Raw genomic sequence first — 21,651 nt, 5'->3', positions numbered from 1 at the left:
TGCCAGAAACGAGTTCTGTTGGTAGTTTTTACAGTACCCCGGTAGGCAGCTGAAAGGCACCACAAAACTTGTTCTACCTGCTTTCTGGGCTGAGATGGGGATCGGCTGAATTTTGGACTCGGGTGGTGACAAAATGTTCCAAACACACCCCATGCTCAACTCCACAGGGGAAGGTGCCAGAAACGAGTTCTGTTGGTAGTTTTTACAGTACCCCGGTAGGCAGCTGAAAGGCACCACAAAACTTGTTCTACCTGCTTTCTGGGCTGAGATGGGGAACGGCTGAATTTTGGACTCGGCTGGTGACAGAATGTTCCAAACACACCCCATGCACAACTCCACCGGGGAAGGTGCCAGAAACGAGTCCTGTTGGTAGTTTTTACAGTACCCCGGTAGGCAGCTGAAAGGCACCACAAAACTTGTTCTATCTGCTTCCTGGGCTAGAGATGGGGAACAGCTGAATTTTGGACTCGGCTGGTGGCAAAATGTTCCAAACACACCCCATGCACAGCTCCAACGGGGAAGGTGCCAGAAACGAGTTCTGTTGGTAGTTTTTACAGTACCCCGGTAGGCAGCTGAAAGGCACCACAAAACCGGTTCTATCTGCTTACTGGCCTGAGATGGGGAATAGCTGAATTTTGGACTCGGCTGGTGACAAAATGTTCCAAACACACCCCATACACAACTCCACCGGGGAAGGTGCCAGAAACGAGTCCTGTTGGTAGTTTTTACAGTACCCCGGTAGGCAGCTGAAAGGCACCACAAAACTTGTTCTACCTGCTTTCTGGGCTGAGATGGGGAACGGCTGAATTTTGGACTCGGCTGGTGACAGAATGTTCCAAACACACCCCATGCACAACTCCACCGGGGAAGGTGCCAGAAACGAGTTCTGTTGGTAGTTTTTACACTACCCCGGTAGGCAGCTGAAAGGCACCACAAAACTTGTTCTACCTGCTTTCTGGGCTGAGATGGGGATCGGCTGAGTTTTGGACTCGGCTGGTGGCAAAATGTTCCAAACACACCCCATGCACAGCTCCACCGGGGAAGGTGCCAGAAACGAGTCCTGTTGGTAGTTTTTACAGTACCCCGGTAGGCAGCTGAAAGGCACCACAAAACTTGTTCTACCTGCTTTCTGGGCTGAGATGGGGAACGGCTGAATTTTGGACTCGGCTGGTGACAGAATGTTCCAAACACACCCCATGCACAACTCCACCGGGGAAGGTGCCAGAAACGAGTCCTGTTGGTAGTTTTTACAGTACCCCGGTAGGCAGCTGAAAGGCACCACAAAACTTGTTCTATCTGCTTCCTGGGATAGAGATGGGGAACAGCTGAATTTTGGACTCGGCTGGTGGCAAAATGTTCCAAACAGACCCCATGCACAGCTCCACCGGGGAAGGTGCCAGAAACGAGTCCTGTTGGTAGTTTTTACAGTACCCCGGTAGGCAGCTGAAAGGCACCACAAAACCGGTTCTATCTGCTTACTGGCCTGAGATGGGGAATAGCTGAATTTTGGACTCGGCTGGTGACAAAATGTTCCAAACACACCCCATGCACAGCTCCACCGGGGAAGGTGCCAGAAACGAGTCCTGTTGGTAGTTTTTACAGTACCCCGGTAGTCAGCTGAAAGGCACCACAAAACCGGTTCTATCTGCTTCCTGGGCTGAGATGGGGATCGGCTGAATTTTGGACTCGGGTGGTGACAAAATGTTCCAAACACACCCCATGCACAACTCCACCGGGGAAGGTGCCAGAAACGAGTTCTGTTGGTAGTTTTTACACTACCCCGGTAGGCAGCTGAAAGGCACCACAAAACTTGTTCTACCTGCTTTCTGGGCTGAGATGGGGAACGGCTGAATTTTGGACTCGGCTGGTGACAGAATGTTCCAAACACACCCCATGCACAACTCCACCGGGGAAGGTGCCAGAAACGAGTCCTGTTGGTAGTTTTTACAGTACCCCGGTAGGCAGCTGAAAGGCACCACAAAACTTGTTCTATCTGCTTCCTGGGCTAGAGATGGGGAACAGCTGAATTTTGGACTCGGCTGGTGGCAAAATGTTCCAAACAGACCCCATGCACAGCTCCACCGGGGAAGGTGCCAGAAACGAGTTCTGTTGGTAGTTTTTACAGTACCCCGGTAGGCAGCTGAAAGGCACCACAAAACCGGTTCTATCTGCTTACTGGCCTGAGATGGGGAATAGCTGAATTTTGGACTCGGCTGGTGACAAAATGTTCCAAACACACCCCATGCACAGCTCCACCGGGGAAGGTGCCAGAAACGAGTTCTGTTGGTAGTTTTTACAGTACCCCGGTAGGCAGCTGAAAGGCACCACAAAACCGGTTCTATCTGCTTACTGGCCTGAGATGGGGAATAGCTGAATTTTGGACTCGGCTGGTGACAAAATGTTCCAAACACACCCCATGCACAACTCCACCGGGGAAGGTGCCAGAAACGAGTTCTGTTGGTAGTTTTTACACTACCCCGGTAGGCAGCTGAAAGGCACCACAAAACTTGTTCTATCTGCTTCCTGGGCTGAGATGGGGAACGGCTGAATTTTGGACTCGGCTGGTGACAGAATGTTCCAAACACACCCCATGCACAACTCCACCGGGGAAGGTGCCAGAAACGAGTCCTGTTGGTAGTTTTTACAGTACCCCGGTAGGCAGCTGAAAGGCACCACAAAACCGGTTCTATCTGCTTACTGGCCTGAGATGGGGAATAGCTGAATTTTGGACTCGGCTGGTGACAAAATGTTCCAAACACACCCCATGCACAGCTCCACCGGGGAAGGTGCCAGAAACGAGTTCTGTTGGTAGTTTTTACAGTACCCCGGTAGGCAGCTGAAAGGCACCACAAAACCGGTTCTATCTGCTTACTGGCCTGAGATGGGGAACAGCTGAATTTTGGACTCGGCTGGTGACAAAATGTTCCAAACACACCCCATGCACAACTCCACCGGGGAAGGTGCCAGAAACGAGTCCTGTTGGTAGTTTTTACACTACCCCGGTAGGCAGCTGAAAGGCACCACAAAACTTGTTCTACCTGCTTTCTGGGCTGAGATGGGGAACGGCTGAATTTTGGACTCGGCTGGTGACAGAATGTTCCAAACACACCCCATGCACAACTCCACCGGGGAAGGTGCCAGAAACGAGTTCTGTTGGTAGTTTTTACACTACCCCGGTAGGCAGCTGAAAGGCACCACAAAACTTGTTCTACCTGCTTTCTGGGCTGAGATGGGGATCGGCTGAGTTTTGGACTCGGCTGGTGGCAAAATGTTCCAAACACACCCCATGCACAGCTCCACCGGGGAAGGTGCCAGAAACGAGTCCTGTTGGTAGTTTTTACAGTACCCCGGTAGGCAGCTGAAAGGCACCACAAAACTTGTTCTACCTGCTTTCTGGGCTGAGATGGGGAACGGCTGAATTTTGGACTCTGCTGGTGACAGAATGTTCCAAACACACCCCATGCACAACTCCACCGGGGAAGGTGCCAGAAACGAGTCCTGTTGGTAGTTTTTACAGTACCCCGGTAGGCAGCTGAAAGGCACCACAAAACTTGTTCTATCTGCTTCCTGGGATAGAGATGGGGAACAGCTGAATTTTGGACTCGGCTGGTGGCAAAATGTTCCAAACAGACCCCATGCACAGCTCCACCGGGGAAGGTGCCAGAAACGAGTTCTGTTGGTAGTTTTTACAGTACCCCGGTAGGCAGCTGAAAGGCACCACAAAACCGGTTCTATCTGCTTACTGGCCTGAGATGGGGAATAGCTGAATTTTGGACTCGGCTGGTGACAAAATGTTCCAAACACACCCCATGCACAGGTCCACCGGGGAAGGTGCCAGAAACGAGTCCTGTTGGTAGTTTTTACAGTACCCCGGTAGTCAGCTGAAAGGCACCACAAAACTTGTTCTACCTGCTTTCTGGGCTGAGATGGGGAACGGCTGAATTTTGGACTCGGGTGGTGACAAAATGTTCCAAACACACCCCATGCACAACTCCACCGGGGAAGGTGCCAGAAACGAGTTCTGTTGGTAGTTTTTACACTACCCCGGTAGGCAGCTGAAAGGCACCACAAAACTTGTTCTACCTGCTTTCTGGGCTGAGATGGGGAACGGCTGAATTTTGGACTCGGCTGGTGACAGAATGTTCCAAACACACCCCATGCACAACTCCACCGGGGAAGGTGCCAGAAACGAGTCCTGTTGGTAGTTTTTACAGTACCCCGGTAGGCAGCTGAAAGGCACCACAAAACTTGTTCTATCTGCTTCCTGGGATAGAGATGGGGAACAGCTGAATTTTGGACTCGGCTGGTGGCAAAATGTTCCAAACAGACCCCATGCACAGCTCCACCGGGGAAGGTGCCAGAAACGAGTTCTGTTGGTAGTTTTTACAGTACCCCGGTAGGCAGCTGAAAGGCACCACAAAACCGGTTCTATCTGCTTACTGGCCTGAGATGGGGAATAGCTGAATTTTGGACTCGGCTGGTGACAAAATGTTCCAAACACACCCCATGCACAGCTCCACCGGGGAAGGTGCCAGAAACGAGTCCTGTTGGTAGTTTTTACAGTGCCCCGGTAGTCAGCTGAAAGGCACCACAAAACTTGTTCTATCTGCTTCCTGGGCTGAGATGGGGATCGGCTGAATTTTGGACTCGGGTGGTGACAAAATGTTCCAAACACACCCCATGCACAACTCCACCGGGGAAGGTGCCAGAAACGAGTTCTGTTGGTAGTTTTTACACTACCCCGGTAGGCAGCTGAAAGGCACCACAAAACTTGTTCTATCTGCTTCCTTGGCTAGAGATGGGGAACAGCTGAATTTTGGACTCGGCTGGTGACAGAATGTTCCAAACACACCCCATGCACAACTCCACCGGGGAAGGTGCCAGAAACGAGTTCTTTTGGTAGTTTTTACACTACCCCGGTAGGCAAGAGAAAGACACCACAAAACTTGTTTTACCTGCTTTCTGGGCTGAGATGGGGATCGGCTGAGTTTTGGACTCGGCTGGTGGCAAAATGTTCCAAACACACCCCATGCACAGCTCCACCACGGAACGTGCCAGAAACGAGTTCTGTTGGTAGTTTTTACAGTACCCCGGTAGGCAGCTGAAAGGCACCACAAAACTTGTTCTACCTGCTTTCTGGGCTGAGATGGGGAACGGCTGAATTTTGGACTCGGCTGGTGACAGAATGTTCCAAACACACCCCATGCACAACTCCACCGGGGAAGGTGCCAGAAATGAGTTCTTTTGGTAGTTTTTACACTACCCCGGTAGGCAAGAGAAAGACACCAAAAAACTTGTTCTATCTGCTTCCTGGGATAGAGATGGGGAACAGCTGAATTTTGGACTCGGCTGGTGGCAAAATGTTCCAAACAGACCCCATGCACAGCTCCACCGGGGAAGGTGCCAGAAACGAGTTCTGTTGGTAGTTTTTACAGTACCCCGGTAGGCAGCTGAAAGGCACCACAAAACCGGTTCTATCTGCTTACTGGCCTGAGATGGGGAATAGCTGAATTTTGGACTCGGCTGGTGACAAAATGTTCCAAACACACCCCATGCACAGCTCCACCGGGGAAGGTGCCAGAAACGAGTCCTGTTGGTAGTTTTTACACTACCCCGGTAGGCAGCTGAAAGGCACCACAAAACTTGTTCTATCTGCTTCCTGGGCTGAGATGGGGAACGGCTGAATTTTGGACTCGGCTGGTGACAAAATGTTCCAAACACACCCCATGCACAACTCCACCGGGGAAGGTGCCAGAAACGAGTTCTGTTGGTAGTTTTTACACTACCCCGGTAGGCAGCTAAAAGGCACCACAAAACTTGTTCTATCTGCTTCCTGGGCTGAGATGGGGATCGGCTGAATTTTGGACTCGGGTGGTGACAAAATGTTCCAAACACACCCCATGCACAACTCCACCGGGGAAGGTGCCAGAAACGAGTTCTGTTGGTAGTTTTTACACTACCCCGGTAGGCAGCTGAAAGGCACCACAAAACTTGTTCTATCTGCTTCCTTGGCTAGAGATGGGGAACAGCTGAATTTTGGACTCGGCTGGTGACAGAATGTTCCAAACACACCCCATGCACAACTCCACCGGGGAAGGTGCCAGAAACGAGTTCTTTTGGTAGTTTTTACACTACCCCGGTAGGCAAGAGAAAGACACCACAAAACTTGTTTTACCTGCTTTCTGGGCTGAGATGGGGATCGGCTGAGTTTTGGACTCGGCTGGTGGCAAAATGTTCCAAACACACCCCATGCACAGCTCCACCACGGAACGTGCCAGAAACGAGTTCTGTTGGTAGTTTTTACAGTACCCCGGTAGGCAGCTGAAAGGCACCACAAAACTTGTTCTACCTGCTTTCTGGGCTGAGATGGGGAACGGCTGAATTTTGGACTCGGCTGGTGACAGAATGTTCCAAACACACCCCATGCACAACTCCACCGGGGAAGGTGCCAGAAATGAGTTCTTTTGGTAGTTTTTACACTACCCCGGTAGGCAAGAGAAAGACACCAAAAAACTTGTTCTATCTGCTTCCTGGGATAGAGATGGGGAACAGCTGAATTTTGGACTCGGCTGGTGGCAAAATGTTCCAAACAGACCCCATGCACAGCTCCACCGGGGAAGGTGCCAGAAACGAGTTCTGTTGGTAGTTTTTACAGTACCCCGGTAGGCAGCTGAAAGGCACCACAAAACCGGTTCTATCTGCTTACTGGCCTGAGATGGGGAATAGCTGAATTTTGGACTCGGCTGGTGACAAAATGTTCCAAACACACCCCATGCACAGCTCCACCGGGGAAGGTGCCAGAAACGAGTCCTGTTGGTAGTTTTTACACTACCCCGGTAGGCAGCTGAAAGGCACCACAAAACTTGTTCTATCTGCTTCCTGGGCTGAGATGGGGAACGGCTGAATTTTGGACTCGGCTGGTGACAAAATGTTCCAAACACACCCCATGCACAACTCCACCGGGGAAGGTGCCAGAAACGAGTTCTGTTGGTAGTTTTTACACTACCCCGGTAGGCAGCTAAAAGGCACCACAAAACTTGTTCTATCTGCTTCCTGGGCTAGAGATGGGGAACAGCTGAATTTTGGACTCGGCTGGTGGCAAAATGTTCCAAACACACCCCATGCACAACTCCACCGGGGAAGGTGCCAGAAACGAGTCCTGTTGGTAGTTTTTACAGTACCCCGGTAGGCAGCTGAAAGGCACCACAAAACTTGTTCTATCTGCTTCCTGGGCTAGAGATGGGGAACAGCTGAATTTTGGACTCGGCTGGTGGCAAAATGTTCCAAACACACCCCATGCACAGCTCCACCGGGGAAGGTGCCAGAAACGAGTTCTGTTGGTAGTTTTTACAGTACCCCGGTAGGCAGCTGAAAGGCACCACAAAACCGGTTCTATCTGCTTACTGGCCTGAGATGGGGAATAGCTGAATTTTGGACTCGGCTGGTGACAAAATGTTCCAAACACACCCCATGCACAACTCCACCGGGGAAGGTGCCAGAAACGAGTCCTGTTGGTAGTTTTTACAGTACCCCGGTAGGCAGCTGAAAGGCACCACAAAACTTGTTCTACCTGCTTTCTGGGCTGAGATGGGGAACGGCTGAATTTTGGACTCGGCTGGTGACAGAATGTTCCAAACACACCCCATGCACAACTCCACCGGGGAAGGTGCCAGAAACGAGTTCTGTTGGTAGTTTTTACACTACCCCGGTAGGCAGCTGAAAGGCACCACAAAACTTGTTCTACCTGCTTTCTGGGCTGAGATGGGGATCGGCTGAGTTTTGGACTCGGCTGGTGGCAAAATGTTCCAAACACACCCCATGCACAGCTCCACCGGGGAAGGTGCCAGAAACGAGTCCTGTTGGTAGTTTTTACAGTACCCCGGTAGGCAGCTGAAAGGCACCACAAAACTTGTTCTATCTGCTTTCTGGGCTGAGATGGGGAACGGCTGAATTTTGGACTCGGCTGGTGACAGAATGTTCCAAACACACCCCATGCACAACTCCACCGGGGAAGGTGCCAGAAACGAGTCCTGTTGGTAGTTTTTACAGTACCCCGGTAGTCAGCTGAAAGGCACCACAAAACTTGTTCTATCTGCTTCCTGGGATAGAGATGGGGAACAGCTGAATTTTGGACTCGGCTGGTGGCAAAATGTTCCAAACAGACCCCATGCACAGCTCCACCGGGGAAGGTGCCAGAAACGAGTTCTGTTGGTAGTTTTTACAGTACCCCGGTAGGCAGCTGAAAGGCACCACAAAACCGGTTCTATCTGCTTACTGGCCTGAGATGGGGAATAGCTGAATTTTGGACTCGGCTGGTGACAAAATGTTCCAAACACACCCCATGCACAGCTCCACCGGGGAAGGTGCCAGAAACGAGTCCTGTTGGTAGTTTTTACAGTACCCCGGTAGTCAGCTGAAAGGCACCACAAAACTTGTTCTATCTGCTTCCTGGGCTGAGATGGGGATCGGCTGAATTTTGGACTCGGGTGGTGACAAAATGTTCCAAACACACCCCATGCACAACTCCACCGGGGAAGGTGCCAGAAACGAGTTCTGTTGGTAGTTTTTACACTACCCCGGTAGGCAGCTGAAAGGCACCACAAAACTTGTTCTACCTGCTTTCTGGGCTGAGATGAGGAACGGCTGAATTTTGGACTCGGCTGGTGACAGAATGTTCCAAACACACCCCATGCACAACTCCACCGGGGAAGGTGCCAGAAACGAGTCCTGTTGGTAGTTTTTACAGTACCCCGGTAGGCAGCTGAAAGGCACCACAAAACCGGTTCTATCTGCTTACTGGCCTGAGATGGGGAATAGCTGAATTTTGGACTCGGCTGGTGACAAAATGTTCCAAACACACCCCATGCACAGCTCCACCGGGGAAGGTGCCAGAAACGAGTCCTGTTGGTAGTTTTTACACTACCCCGGTAGGCAGCTGAAAGGCACCACAAAACTTGTTCTATCTGCTTCCTGGGCTGAGATGGGGATCGGCTGAATTTTGGACTCGGGTGGTGACAAAATGTTCCAAACACACCCCATGCACAACTCCACCGGGGAAGGTGCCAGAAACGAGTTCTGTTGGTAGTTTTTACACTACCCCGGTAGGCAGCTGAAAGGCACCACAAAACTTGTTCTACCTGCTTTCTGGGCTGAGATGGGGAACGGCTGAATTTTGGACTCGGCTGGTGACAGAATGTTCCAAACACACCCCATGCACAACTCCACCGGGGAAGGTGCCAGAAACGAGTCCTGTTGGTAGTTTTTACAGTACCCCGGTAGGCAGCTGAAAGGCACCACAAAACTTGTTCTATCTGCTTCCTGGGCTAGAGATGGGGAACAGCTGAATTTTGGACTCGGCTGGTGGCAAAATGTTCCAAACACACCCCATGCACAGCTCCACCGGGGAAGGTGCCAGAAACGAGTTCTGTTGGTAGTTTTTACAGTACCCCGGTAGGCAGCTGAAAGGCACCACAAAACGGTTCTATCTGCTTACTGGCCTGAGATGGGGAATAGCTGAATTTTGGACTCGGCTGGTGACAAAATGTTCCAAACACACCCCATGCACAACTCCACCGGGGAAGGTGCCAGAAACGAGTCCTGTTGGTAGTTTTTACAGTACCCCGGTAGGCAAGAGAAAGGCACCACAAAACTTGTTCTACCTGCTTTCTGGGCTGAGATGGGGAACGGCTGAATTTTGGACTCGGCTGGTGACAGAATGTTCCAAACACACCCCATGCACAACTCCACCGGGGAAGGTGCCAGAAACGAGTTCTGTTGGTAGTTTTTACACTACCCCGGTAGGCAGCTGAAAGGCACCACAAAACTTGTTCTACCTGCTTTCTGGGCTGAGATGGGGAACGGCTGAATTTTGGACTCGGCTGGTGACAGAATGTTCCAAACACACCCCATGCACAACTCCACCGGGGAAGGTGCCAGAAACGAGTCCTGTTGGTAGTTTTTACACTACCCCGGTAGGCAGCTGAAAGGCACCACAAAACTTGTTCTATCTGCTTCCTGGGATAGAGATGGGGAACAGCTGAATTTTGGACTCGGCTGGTGACAGAATGTTCCAAACACACCCCATGCACAACTCCACCGGGGAAGGTGCCAGAAACGAGTTCTGTTGGTAGTTTTTACACTACCCCGGTAGGCAGCTGAAAGGCACCACAAAACTTGTTCTACCTGCTTTCTGGGCTGAGATGGGGAACGGCTGAATTTTGGACTCGGCTGGTGACAGAATGTTCCAAACACACCCCATGCACAACTCCACCGGGGAAGGTGCCAGAAACGAGTCCTGTTGGTAGTTTTTACAGTACCCCGGTAGGCAGCTGAAAGGCACCACAAAACTTGTTCTATCTGCTTCCTGGGATAGAGATGGGGAACAGCTGAATTTTGGACTCGGCTGGTGGCAAAATGTTCCAAACAGACCCCATGCACAGCTCCACCGGGGAAGGTGCCAGAAACGAGTTCTGTTGGTAGTTTTTACAGTACCCCGGTAGGCAGCTGAAAGGCACCACAAAACCGGTTCTATCTGCTTACTGGCCTGAGATGGGGAATAGCTGAATTTTGGACTCGGCTGGTGACAAAATGTTCCAAACACACCCCATGCACAGCTCCACCGGGGAAGGTGCCAGAAACGAGTCCTGTTGGTAGTTTTTACAGTACCCCGGGTAGTCAGCTGAAAGGCACCACAAAACTTGTTCTATCTGCTTCCTGGGCTGAGATGGGGATCGGCTGAATTTTGGACTCGGGTGGTGACAAAATGTTCCAAACACACCCCATGCACAACTCCACCGGGGAAGGTGCCAGAAACGAGTTCTGTTGGTAGTTTTTACACTACCCCCGGTAGGCAGCTGAAAGGCACCACAAAACTTGTTCTACCTGCTTTCTGGGCTGAGATGGGGAACGGCTGAATTTTGGACTCGGCTGGTGACAGAATGTTCCAAACACACCCCATGCACAACTCCACCCGGGGAAGGTGCCAGAAACGAGTCCTGTTGGTAGTTTTTACAGTACCCCGGTAGGCAGCTGAAAGGCACCACAAAACTTGTTCTATCTGCTTCCTTGGCTAGAGATGGTGAACAGCTGAATTTTGGACTCGGCTGGTGGCAAAATGTTCCAAACACACCCCATGCACAGCTCCACCGGGGAAGGTGCCAGAAACGAGTTTCTGTTGGTAGTTTTTACAGTACCCCCGGTAGGCAGCTGAAAAGGCACCACAAAACCGGTTCTATCTGCTTACTGGCCTGAGATGGGGAATAGCTGAATTTTGGACTCGGCTGGTGACAAAATGTTCCAAACACACCCCATGCACAACTCCACCGGGGAAGGTGCCAGAAACGAGTCCTGTTTGGTAGTTTTTACAGTACCCCCGGTAGGCAGCTGAAAGGCACCACAAAACTTGTTCTACCTGCTTTCTGGGCTGAGATGGGGAACGGCTGAATTTTGGACTCGGCTGGTGACAGAATGTTCCAAACACACCCCATGCACAACTCCACCGGGGAAGGTGCCAGAAACGAGTTCTGTTGGTAGTTTTTACACTACCCCGGTAGGCAGCTGAAAGGCACCACAAAACTTGTTCTACCTGCTTTCTGGGCTGAGATGGGGATCGGCTGAGTTTTGGACTCGGCTGGTGGCAAAATGTTCCAAACACACCCCATGCACAGCTCCACCGGGGAAGGTGCCAGAAACGAGTCCTGTTGGTAGTTTTTACAGTACCCCGGTAGGCAGCTGAAAGGCACCACAAAACTTGTTCTACCTGCTTTCTGGGCTGAGATGGGGAACGGCTGAATTTTGGACTCGGCTGGTGACAGAATGTTCCAAACACACCCCATGCACAACTCCACCGGGGAAGGTGCCAGAAACGAGTCCTGTTGGTAGTTTTTACAGTACCCCGGTAGGCAGCTGAAAGGCACCACAAAACTTGTTCTATCTGCTTCCTGGGATAGAGATGGGGAACAGCTGAATTTTGGACTCGGCTGGTGGCAAAATGTTCCAAACAGACCCCATGCACAGCTCCACCGGGGAAGGTGCCAGAAACGAGTCCTGTTGGTAGTTTTTACAGTACCCCGGTAGGCAGCTGAAAGGCACCACAAAACCGGTTCTATCTGCTTACTGGCCTGAGATGGGGAATAGCTGAATTTTGGACTCGGCTGGTGACAAAATGTTCCAAACACACCCCATGCACAACTCCACCGGGGAAGGTGCCAGAAACGAGTCCTGTTGGTAGTTTTTACAGTACCCCGGTAGGCAGCTGAAAGGCACCACAAAACTTGTTCTACCTGCTTTCTGGGCTGAGATGGGGAACGGCTGAATTTTGGACTCGGCTGGTGACAGAATGTTCCAAACACACCCCATGCACAACTCCACCGGGGAAGGTGCCAGAAACGAGTTCTGTTGGTAGTTTTTACACTACCCCGGTAGGCAGCTGAAAGGCACCACAAAACTTGTTCTACCTGCTTTCTGGGCTGAGATGGGGATCGGCTGAGTTTTGGACTCGGCTGGTGGCAAAATGTTCCAAACACACCCCATGCACAGCTCCACCGGGGAAGGTGCCAGAAACGAGTCCTGTTGGTAGTTTTTACAGTACCCCGGTAGGCAGCTGAAAGGCACCACAAAACTTGTTCTACCTGCTTTCTGGGCTGAGATGGGGAACGGCTGAATTTTGGACTCGGCTGGTGACAGAATGTTCCAAACACACCCCATGCACAACTCCACCGGGGAAGGTGCCAGAAACGAGTCCTGTTGGTAGTTTTTACAGTACCCCGGTAGGCAGCTGAAAGGCACCACAAAACTTGTTCTATCTGCTTCCTGGGATAGAGATGGGGAACAGCTGAATTTTGGACTCGGCTGGTGGCAAAATGTTCCAAACAGACCCCATGCACAGCTCCACCGGGGAAGGTGCCAGAAACGAGTCCTGTTGGTAGTTTTTACAGTACCCCGGTAGGCAGCTGAAAGGCACCACAAAACCGGTTCTATCTGCTTACTGGCCTGAGATGGGGAATAGCTGAATTTTGGACTCGGCTGGTGACAAAATGTTCCAAACACACCCCATGCACAGCTCCACCGGGGAAGGTGCCAGAAACGAGTCCTGTTGGTAGTTTTTACAGTACCCCCGGTAGTCAGCTGAAAGGCACCACAAAACCGGTTCTATCTGCTTCCTGGGCTGAGATGGGGATCGGCTGAATTTTGGACTCGGGTGGTGACAAAATGTTCCAAACACACCCCATGCACAACTCCACCGGGGAAGGTGCCAGAAACGAGTTCTGTTGGTAGTTTTTACACTACCCCGGTAGGCAGCTGAAAGGCACCACAAAACTTGTTCTACCTGCTTTCTGGGCTGAGATGGGGAACGGCTGAATTTTGGACTCGGCTGGTGACAGAATGTTCCAAACACACCCCATGCACAACTCCACCGGGGAAGGTGCCAGAAACGAGTCCTGTTGGTAGTTTTTACAGTACCCCGGTAGGCAGCTGAAAGGCACCACAAAACTTGTTCTATCTGCTTCCTGGGCTAGAGATGGGGAACAGCTGAATTTTGGACTCGGCTGGTGGCAAAATGTTCCAAACAGACCCCATGCACAGCTCCACCGGGGAAGGTGCCAGAAACGAGTTCTGTTGGTAGTTTTTACAGTACCCCGGTAGGCAGCTGAAAGGCACCACAAAACCGGTTCTATCTGCTTACTGGCCTGAGATGGGGAATAGCTGAATTTTGGACTCGGCTGGTGACAAAATGTTCCAAACACACCCCATGCACAGCTCCACCGGGGAAGGTGCCAGAAACGAGTTCTGTTGGTAGTTTTTACAGTACCCCTGTAGGCAGCTGAAAGGCACCACAAAACCGGTTCTATCTGCTTACTGGCCTGAGATGGGGAATAGCTGAATTTTGGACTCGGCTGGTGACAAAATGTTCCAAACACACCCCATGCACAACTCCACCGGGGAAGGTGCCAGAAACGAGTTCTGTTGGTAGTTTTTACACTACCCCGGTAGGCAGCTGAAAGGCACCACAAAACTTGTTCTATCTGCTTCCTGGGCTGAGATGGGGAACGGCTGAATTTTGGACTCGGCTGGTGACAGAATGTTCCAAACACACCCCATGCACAACTCCACCGGGGAAGGTGCCAGAAACGAGTCCTGTTGGTAGTTTTTACAGTACCCCCGGTAGGCAGCTGAAAGGCACCACAAAACCGGTTCTATCTGCTTACTGGCCTGAGATGGGGAATAGCTGAATTTTGGACTCGGCTGGTGACAAAATGTTCCAAACACACCCCATGCACAGCTCCACCGGGGAAGGTGCCAGAAACGAGTTCTGTTGGTAGTTTTTACAGTACCCCGGTAGGCAGCTGAAAGGCACCACAAAACCGGTTCTATCTGCTTACTGGCCTGAGATGGGGAACAGCTGAATTTTGGACTCGGCTGGTGACAAAATGTTCCAAACACACCCCATGCACAACTCCACCGGGGAAGGTGCCAGAAACGAGTCCTGTTGGTAGTTTTTACACTACCCCGGTAGGCAGCTGAAAGGCACCACAAAACTTGTTCTACCTGCTTTCTGGGCTGAGATGGGGAACGGCTGAATTTTGGACTCGGCTGGTGACAGAATGTTCCAAACACACCCCATGCACAACTCCACCGGGGAAGGTGCCAGAAACGAGTTCTGTTGGTAGTTTTTACACTACCCCGGTAGGCAGCTGAAAGGCACCACAAAACTTGTTCTACCTGCTTTCTGGGCTGAGATGGGGATCGGCTGAGTTTTGGACTCGGCTGGTGGCAAAATGTTCCAAACACACCCCATGCACAGCTCCACCGGGGAAGGTGCCAGAAACGAGTCCTGTTGGTAGTTTTTACAGTACCCCGGTAGGCAGCTGAAAGGCACCACAAAACTTGTTCTACCTGCTTTCTGGGCTGAGATGGGGAACGGCTGAATTTTGGACTCTGCTGGTGACAGAATGTTCCAAACACACCCCATGCACAACTCCACCGGGGAAGGTGCCAGAAACGAGTCCTGTTGGTAGTTTTTACAGTACCCCCGGTAGGCAGCTGAAAGGCACCACAAAACTTGTTCTATCTGCTTCCTGGGATAGAGATGGGGAACAGCTGAATTTTGGACTCGGCTGGTGGCAAAATGTTCCAAACAGACCCCATGCACAGCTCCACCGGGGAAGGTGCCAGAAACGAGTTCTGTTGGTAGTTTTTACAGTACCCCGGTAGGCAGCTGAAAGGCACCACAAAACCGGTTCTATCTGCTTACTGGCCTGAGATGGGGAATAGCTGAATTTTGGACTCGGCTGGTGACAAAATGTTCCAAACACACCCCATGCACAGGTCCACCGGGGAAGGTGCCAGAAACGAGTCCTGTTGGTAGTTTTTACAGTACCCCCGGTAGTCAGCTGAAAGGCACCACAAAACTTGTTCTACCTGCTTTCTGGGCTGAGATGGGGAACGGCTGAATTTTGGACTCGGGTGGTGACAAAATGTTCCAAACACACCCCATGCACAACTCCACCGGGGAAGGTGCCAGAAACGAGTTCTGTTGGTAGTTTTTACACTACCCCGGTAGGCAGCTGAAAGGCACCACAAAACTTGTTCTACCTGCTTTCTGGGCTGAGATGGGGAACGGCTGAATTTTGGACTCGGCTGGTGACAGAATGTTCCAAACACACCCCATGCACAACTCCACCGGGGAAGGTGCCAGAAACGAGTCCTGTTGGTAGTTTTTACAGTACCCCCGGTAGGCAGCTGAAAGGCACCACAAAACTTGTTCTATCTGCTTCCTGGGATAGAGATGGGGAACAGCTGAATTTTGGACTCGGCTGGTGGCAAAATGTTCCAAACAGACCCCATGCACAGCTCCACCGGGGAAGGTGCCAGAAACGAGTTCTGTTGGTAGTTTTTACAGTACCCCGGTAGGCAGCTGAAAGGCACCACAAAAACCGGTTCTATCTGCTTACTGGCCTGAGATGGGGAATAGCTGAATTTTGGACTCGGCTGGTGACAAAATGTTCCAAAACACACCCCATGCACAGCTCCACCGGGGAAGGTGCCAGAAACGAGTCCTGTTGGTAGTTTTTACAGTACCCCCGGTAGTCAGCTGAAAGGCACCACAAAACTTGTTCTATCTGCTTCCTGGGCTGAGATGGGGATCGGCTGAATTTTGGACTCGGGTGGTGACAAAATGTTCCAAACACACCCCATGCACAACTCCACCGGGGAAGGTGCCAGAAACGAGTTCTGTTGGTAGTTTTTACACTACCCCGGTAGGCAGCTGAAAGGCACCACAAAACTTGTTCTATCTGCTTCCTTGGCTAGAGATGGGGAACAGCTGAATTTTGGACTCGGCTGGTGACAGAATGTTCCAAACACACCCCATGCACAACTCCACCGGGGAAGGTGCCAGAAACGAGTTCTTTTGGTAGTTTTTACACTACCCCGGTAGGCAAGAGAAAGACACCACAAAACTTGTTTTACCTGCTTTCTGGGCTGAGATGGGGATCGGCTGAGTTTTGGACTCGGCTGGTGGCAAAATGTTCCAAACACACCCCATGCACAGCTCCACCACGGAACGTGCCAGAAACGAGTTCTGTTGGTAGTTTTTACAGTACCCCGGTAGGCAGCTGAAAGGCACCACAAAACTTGTTCTACCTGCTTTCTGGGCTGAGATGGGGAACGGCTGAATTTTGGACTCGGCTGGTGACAGAATGTTCCAAACACACCCCATGCACAACTCCACCGGGGAAGGTGCCAGAAATGAGTTCTTTTGGTAGTTTTTACACTACCCCGGTAGGCAAGAGAAAGACACCAAAAAACTTGTTCTATCTGCTTCCTGGGATAGAGATGGGGAACAGCTGAATTTTGGACTCGGCTGGTGGCAAAATGTTCCAAACAGACCCCATGCACAGCTCCACCGGGGAAGGTGCCAGAAACGAGTTCTGTTGGTAGTTTTTACAGTACCCCGGTAGGCAGCTGAAAGGCACCACAAAACCGGTTCTATCTGCTTACTGGCCTGAGATGGGGAATAGCTGAATTTTGGACTCGGCTGGTGACAAAATGTTCCAAACACACCCCATGCACAGCTCCACCGGGGAAGGTGCCAGAAACGAGTCCTGTTGGTAGTTTTTACACTACCCCGGTAGGCAGCTGAAAGGCACCACAAAACTTGTTCTATCTGCTTCCTGGGCTGAGATGGGGAACGGCTGAATTTTGGACTCGGCTGGTGACAAAATGTTCCAAACACACCCCATGCACAACTCCACCGGGGAAGGTGCCAGAAACGAGTTCTGTTGGTAGTTTTTACACTACCCCGGTAGGCAGCTAAAAGGCACCACAAAACTTGTTCTATCTGCTTCCTGGGCTAGAGATGGGGAACAGCTGAATTTTGGACTCGGCTGGTGGCAAAATGTTCCAAACACACCCCATGCACAACTCCACCGGGGAAGGTGCCAGAAACGAGTCCTGTTGGTAGTTTTTACAGTACCCCGGTAGGCAGCTGAAAGGCACCACAAAACTTGTTCTATCTGCTTCCTGGGCTAGAGATGGGGAACAGCTGAATTTTGGACTCGGCTGGTGGCAAAATGTTCCAAACACACCCCATGCACAGCTCCACCGGGGAAGGTGCCAGAAACGAGTTCTGTTGGTAGTTTTTACAGTACCCCCGGTAGGCAGCTGAAAGGCACCACAAAACCGGTTCTATCTGCTTACTGGCCTGAGATGGGGAATAGCTGAATTTTGGACTCGGCTGGTGACAAAATGTTCCAAACACACCCCATGCACAACTCCACCGGGGAAGGTGCCAGAAACGAGTCCTGTTGGTAGTTTTTACAGTACCCCGGTAGGCAGCTGAAAGGCACCACAAAACTTGTTCTACCTGCTTTCTGGGCTGAGATGGGGAACGGCTGAATTTTGGACTCGGCTGGTGACAGAATGTTCCAAACACACCCCATGCACAACTCCACCGGGGAAGGTGCCAGAAACGAGTTCTGTTGGTAGTTTTTACACTACCCCGGTAGGCAGCTGAAAGGCACCACAAAACTTGTTCTACCTGCTTTCTGGGCTGAGATGGGGATCGGCTGAGTTTTGGACTCGGCTGGTGGCAAAATGTTCCAAACACACCCCATGCACAGCTCCACCGGGGAAGGTGCCAGAAACGAGTCCTGTTGGTAGTTTTTGCAGTACCCCGGTAGGCAGCTGAAAGGCACCACAAAACTTGTTCTACCTGCTTTCTGGGCTGAGATGGGGAACGGCTGAATTTTGGACTCGGCTGGTGACAGAATGTTCCAAACACACCCCATGCACAACTCCACCGGGGAAGGTGCCAGAAACGAGTCCTGTTGGTAGTTTTTACAGTACCCCCGGTAGTCAGCTGAAAGGCACCACAAAACTTGTTCTATCTGCTTCCTGGGATAGAGATGGGGAACAGCTGAATTTTGGACTCGGCTGGTGGCAAAATGTTCCAAACAGACCCCATGCACAGCTCCACCGGGGAAGGTGCCAGAAACGAGTTCTGTTGGTAGTTTTTACAGTACCCCGGTAGGCAGCTGAAAGGCACCACAAAACCGGTTCTATCTGCTTACTGGCCTGAGATGGGGAATAGCTGAATTTTGGACTCGGCTGGTGACAAAATGTTCCAAACACACCCCATGCACAGCTCCACCGGGGAAGGTGCCAGAAACGAGTCCTGTTGGTAGTTTTTACAGTACCCCGGTAGTCAGCTGAAAGGCACCACAAAACTTGTTCTATCTGCTTCCTGGGCTGAGATGGGGATCGGCTGAATTTTGGACTCGGGTGGTGACAAAATGTTCCAAACACACCCCATGCACAACTCCACCGGGGAAGGTGCCAGAAACGAGTTCTGTTGGTAGTTTTTACACTACCCCGGTAGGCAGCTGAAAGGCACCACAAAACTTGTTCTACCTGCTTTCTGGGCTGAGATGAGGAACGGCTGAATTTTGGACTCGGCTGGTGACAGAATGTTCCAAACACACCCCATGCACAACTCCACCGGGGAAGGTGCCAGAAACGAGTCCTGTTGGTAGTTTTTACAGTACCCCGGTAGGCAGCTGAAAGGCACCACAAAACCGGTTCTATCTGCTTACTGGCCTGAGATGGGGAATAGCTGAATTTTGGACTCGGCTGGTGACAAAATGTTCCAAACACACCCCATGCACAGCTCCACCGGGGAAGGTGCCAGAAATGAGTCCTGTTGGTAGTTTTTACAGTACCCCGGTAGTCAGCTGAAAGGCACCACAAAACTTGTTCTATCTGCTTCCTGGGCTGAGATGGGGATCGGCTGAATTTTGGACTCGGGTGGTGACAAAATGTTCCAAACACACCCCATGCACAACTCCACCGGGGAAGGTGCCAGAAACGAGTTCTGTTGGTAGTTTTTACACTACCCCCGGTAGGCAGCTGAAAGGCACCACAAAACTTGTTCTACCTGCTTTCTGGGCTGAGATGGGGAACGGCTGAATTTTGGACTCGGCTGGTGACAGAATGTTCCAAACACACCCCATGCACAACTCCACCGGGGAAGGTGCCAGAAACGAGTCCTGTTGGTAGTTTTTACAGTACCCCGGTAGGCAGCTGAAAGGCACCACAAAACTTGTTCTATCTGCTTCCTGGGCTAGAGATGGGGAACAGCTGAATTTTGGACTCGGCTGGTGGCAAAATGTTCCAAACACACCCCATGCACAGCTCCACCGGGGAAGGTGCCAGAAACGAGTTCTGTTGGTAGTTTTTACAGTACCCCGGTAGGCAGCTGAAAGGCACCACAAAACCGGTTCTATCTGCTTACTGGCCTGAGATGGGGAATAGCTGAATTTTGGACTCGGCTGGTGACAAAATGTTCCAAACACACCCCATGCACAACTCCACCGGGGAAGGTGCCAGAAACGAGTCCTGTTGGTAGTTTTTACAGTACCCCGGTAGGCAAGAGAAAGGCACCACAAAACTTGTTCTACCTGCTTTCTGGGCTGAGATGGGGAACGGCTGAATTTTGGACTCGGCTGGTGACAGAATGTTCCAAACACACCCCATGCACAACTCCACCGGGGAAGGTGCCAGAAACGAGTTCTGTTGGTAGTTTTTACACTACCCCGGTAGGCAGCTGAAAGGCACCACAAAACTTGTTCTATCTGCTTCCTGGGCTGAGATGGGGAACGGCTGAATTTTGGACTCGGCTGGTGACAGAATGTTCCAAACACACCCCATGCACAACTCCACCGGGGAAGGTGCCAGAAACGAGTTCTGTTGGTAGTTTTTACACTACCCCGGTAGGCAGCTGAAAGGCACCACAAAACTTGTTCTACCTGCTTTCTGGGCTGAGATGGGGAACGGCTGAATTTTGGACTCGGCTGGTGACAGAATGTTCCAAACACACCCCATGCACAACTCCACCGGGGAAGGTGCCAGAAACGAGTTCTGTTGGTAGTTTTTACACTACCCCGGTAGGCAGCTGAAAGGCACCACAAAACTTGTTCTACCTGCTTTCTGGGCTGAGATGGGGAACGGCTGAATTTTGGACTCGGCTGGTGACAGAATGTTCCAAACACACCCCATGCACAACTCCACCGGGGAAGGTGCCAGAAACGAGTCCTGTTGGTAGTTTTTACAGTACCCCGGTAGGCAGCTGAAAGGCACCACAAAACTTGTTCTATCTGCTTCCTGGGATAGAGATGGGGAACAGCTGAATTTTGGACTCGGCTGGTGGCAAAATGTTCCAAACAGACCCCATGCACAGCTCCACCGGGGAAGGTGCCAGAAACGAGTTCTGTTGGTAGTTTTTACAGTACCCCGGTAGGCAGCTGAAAGGCACCACAAAACCGGTTCTATCTGCTTACTGGCCTGAGATGGGGAATAGCTGAATTTTGGACTCGGCTGGTGACAAAATGTTCCAAACACACCCCATGCACAGCTCCACCGGGGAAGGTGCCAGAAACGAGTCCTGTTGGTAGTTTTTACAGTACCCCGGTAGTCAGCTGAAAGGCACCACAAAACTTGTTCTATCTGCTTCCTGGGCTGAGATGGGGATCGGCTGAATTTTGGACTCGGGTGGTGACAAAATGTTCCAAACACACCCCATGCACAACTCCACCGGGGAAGGTGCCAGAAACGAGTTCTGTTGGTAGTTTTTACACTACCCCGGTAGGCAGCTGAAAGGCACCACAAAACTTGTTCTACCTGCTTTCTGGGCTGAGATGGGGAACGGCTGAATTTTGGACTCGGCTGGTGACAGAATGTTCCAAACACACCCCATGCACAACTCCACCGGGGAAGGTGCCAGAAACGAGTCCTGTTGGTAGTTTTTACAGTACCCCGGTAGGCAGCTGAAAGGCACCACAAAACTTGTTCTATCTGCTTCCTTGGCTAGAGATGGGGAACAGCTGAATTTTGGACTCGGCTGGTGGCAAAATGTTCCAAACACACCCCATGCACAGCTCCACCGGGGAAGGTGCCAGAAACGAGTTCTGTTGGTAGTTTTTACAGTACCCCGGTAGGCAGCTGAAAGGCACCACAAAACCGGTTCTATCTGCTTACTGGCCTGAGATGGGGAATAGCTGAATTTTGGACTCGGCTGGTGACAAAATGTTCCAAACACACCCCATGCACAACTCCACCGGGGAAGGTGCCAGAAACGAGTCCTGTTGGTAGTTT

Source organism: Falco peregrinus, chromosome 3, assembly GCF_023634155.1.
Source record: "Falco peregrinus isolate bFalPer1 chromosome 3, bFalPer1.pri, whole genome shotgun sequence".
NCBI lineage: Eukaryota > Metazoa > Chordata > Aves > Falconiformes > Falconidae > Falco > Falco peregrinus.
Note: the sequence above shows the minus strand (reverse complement) of the source record.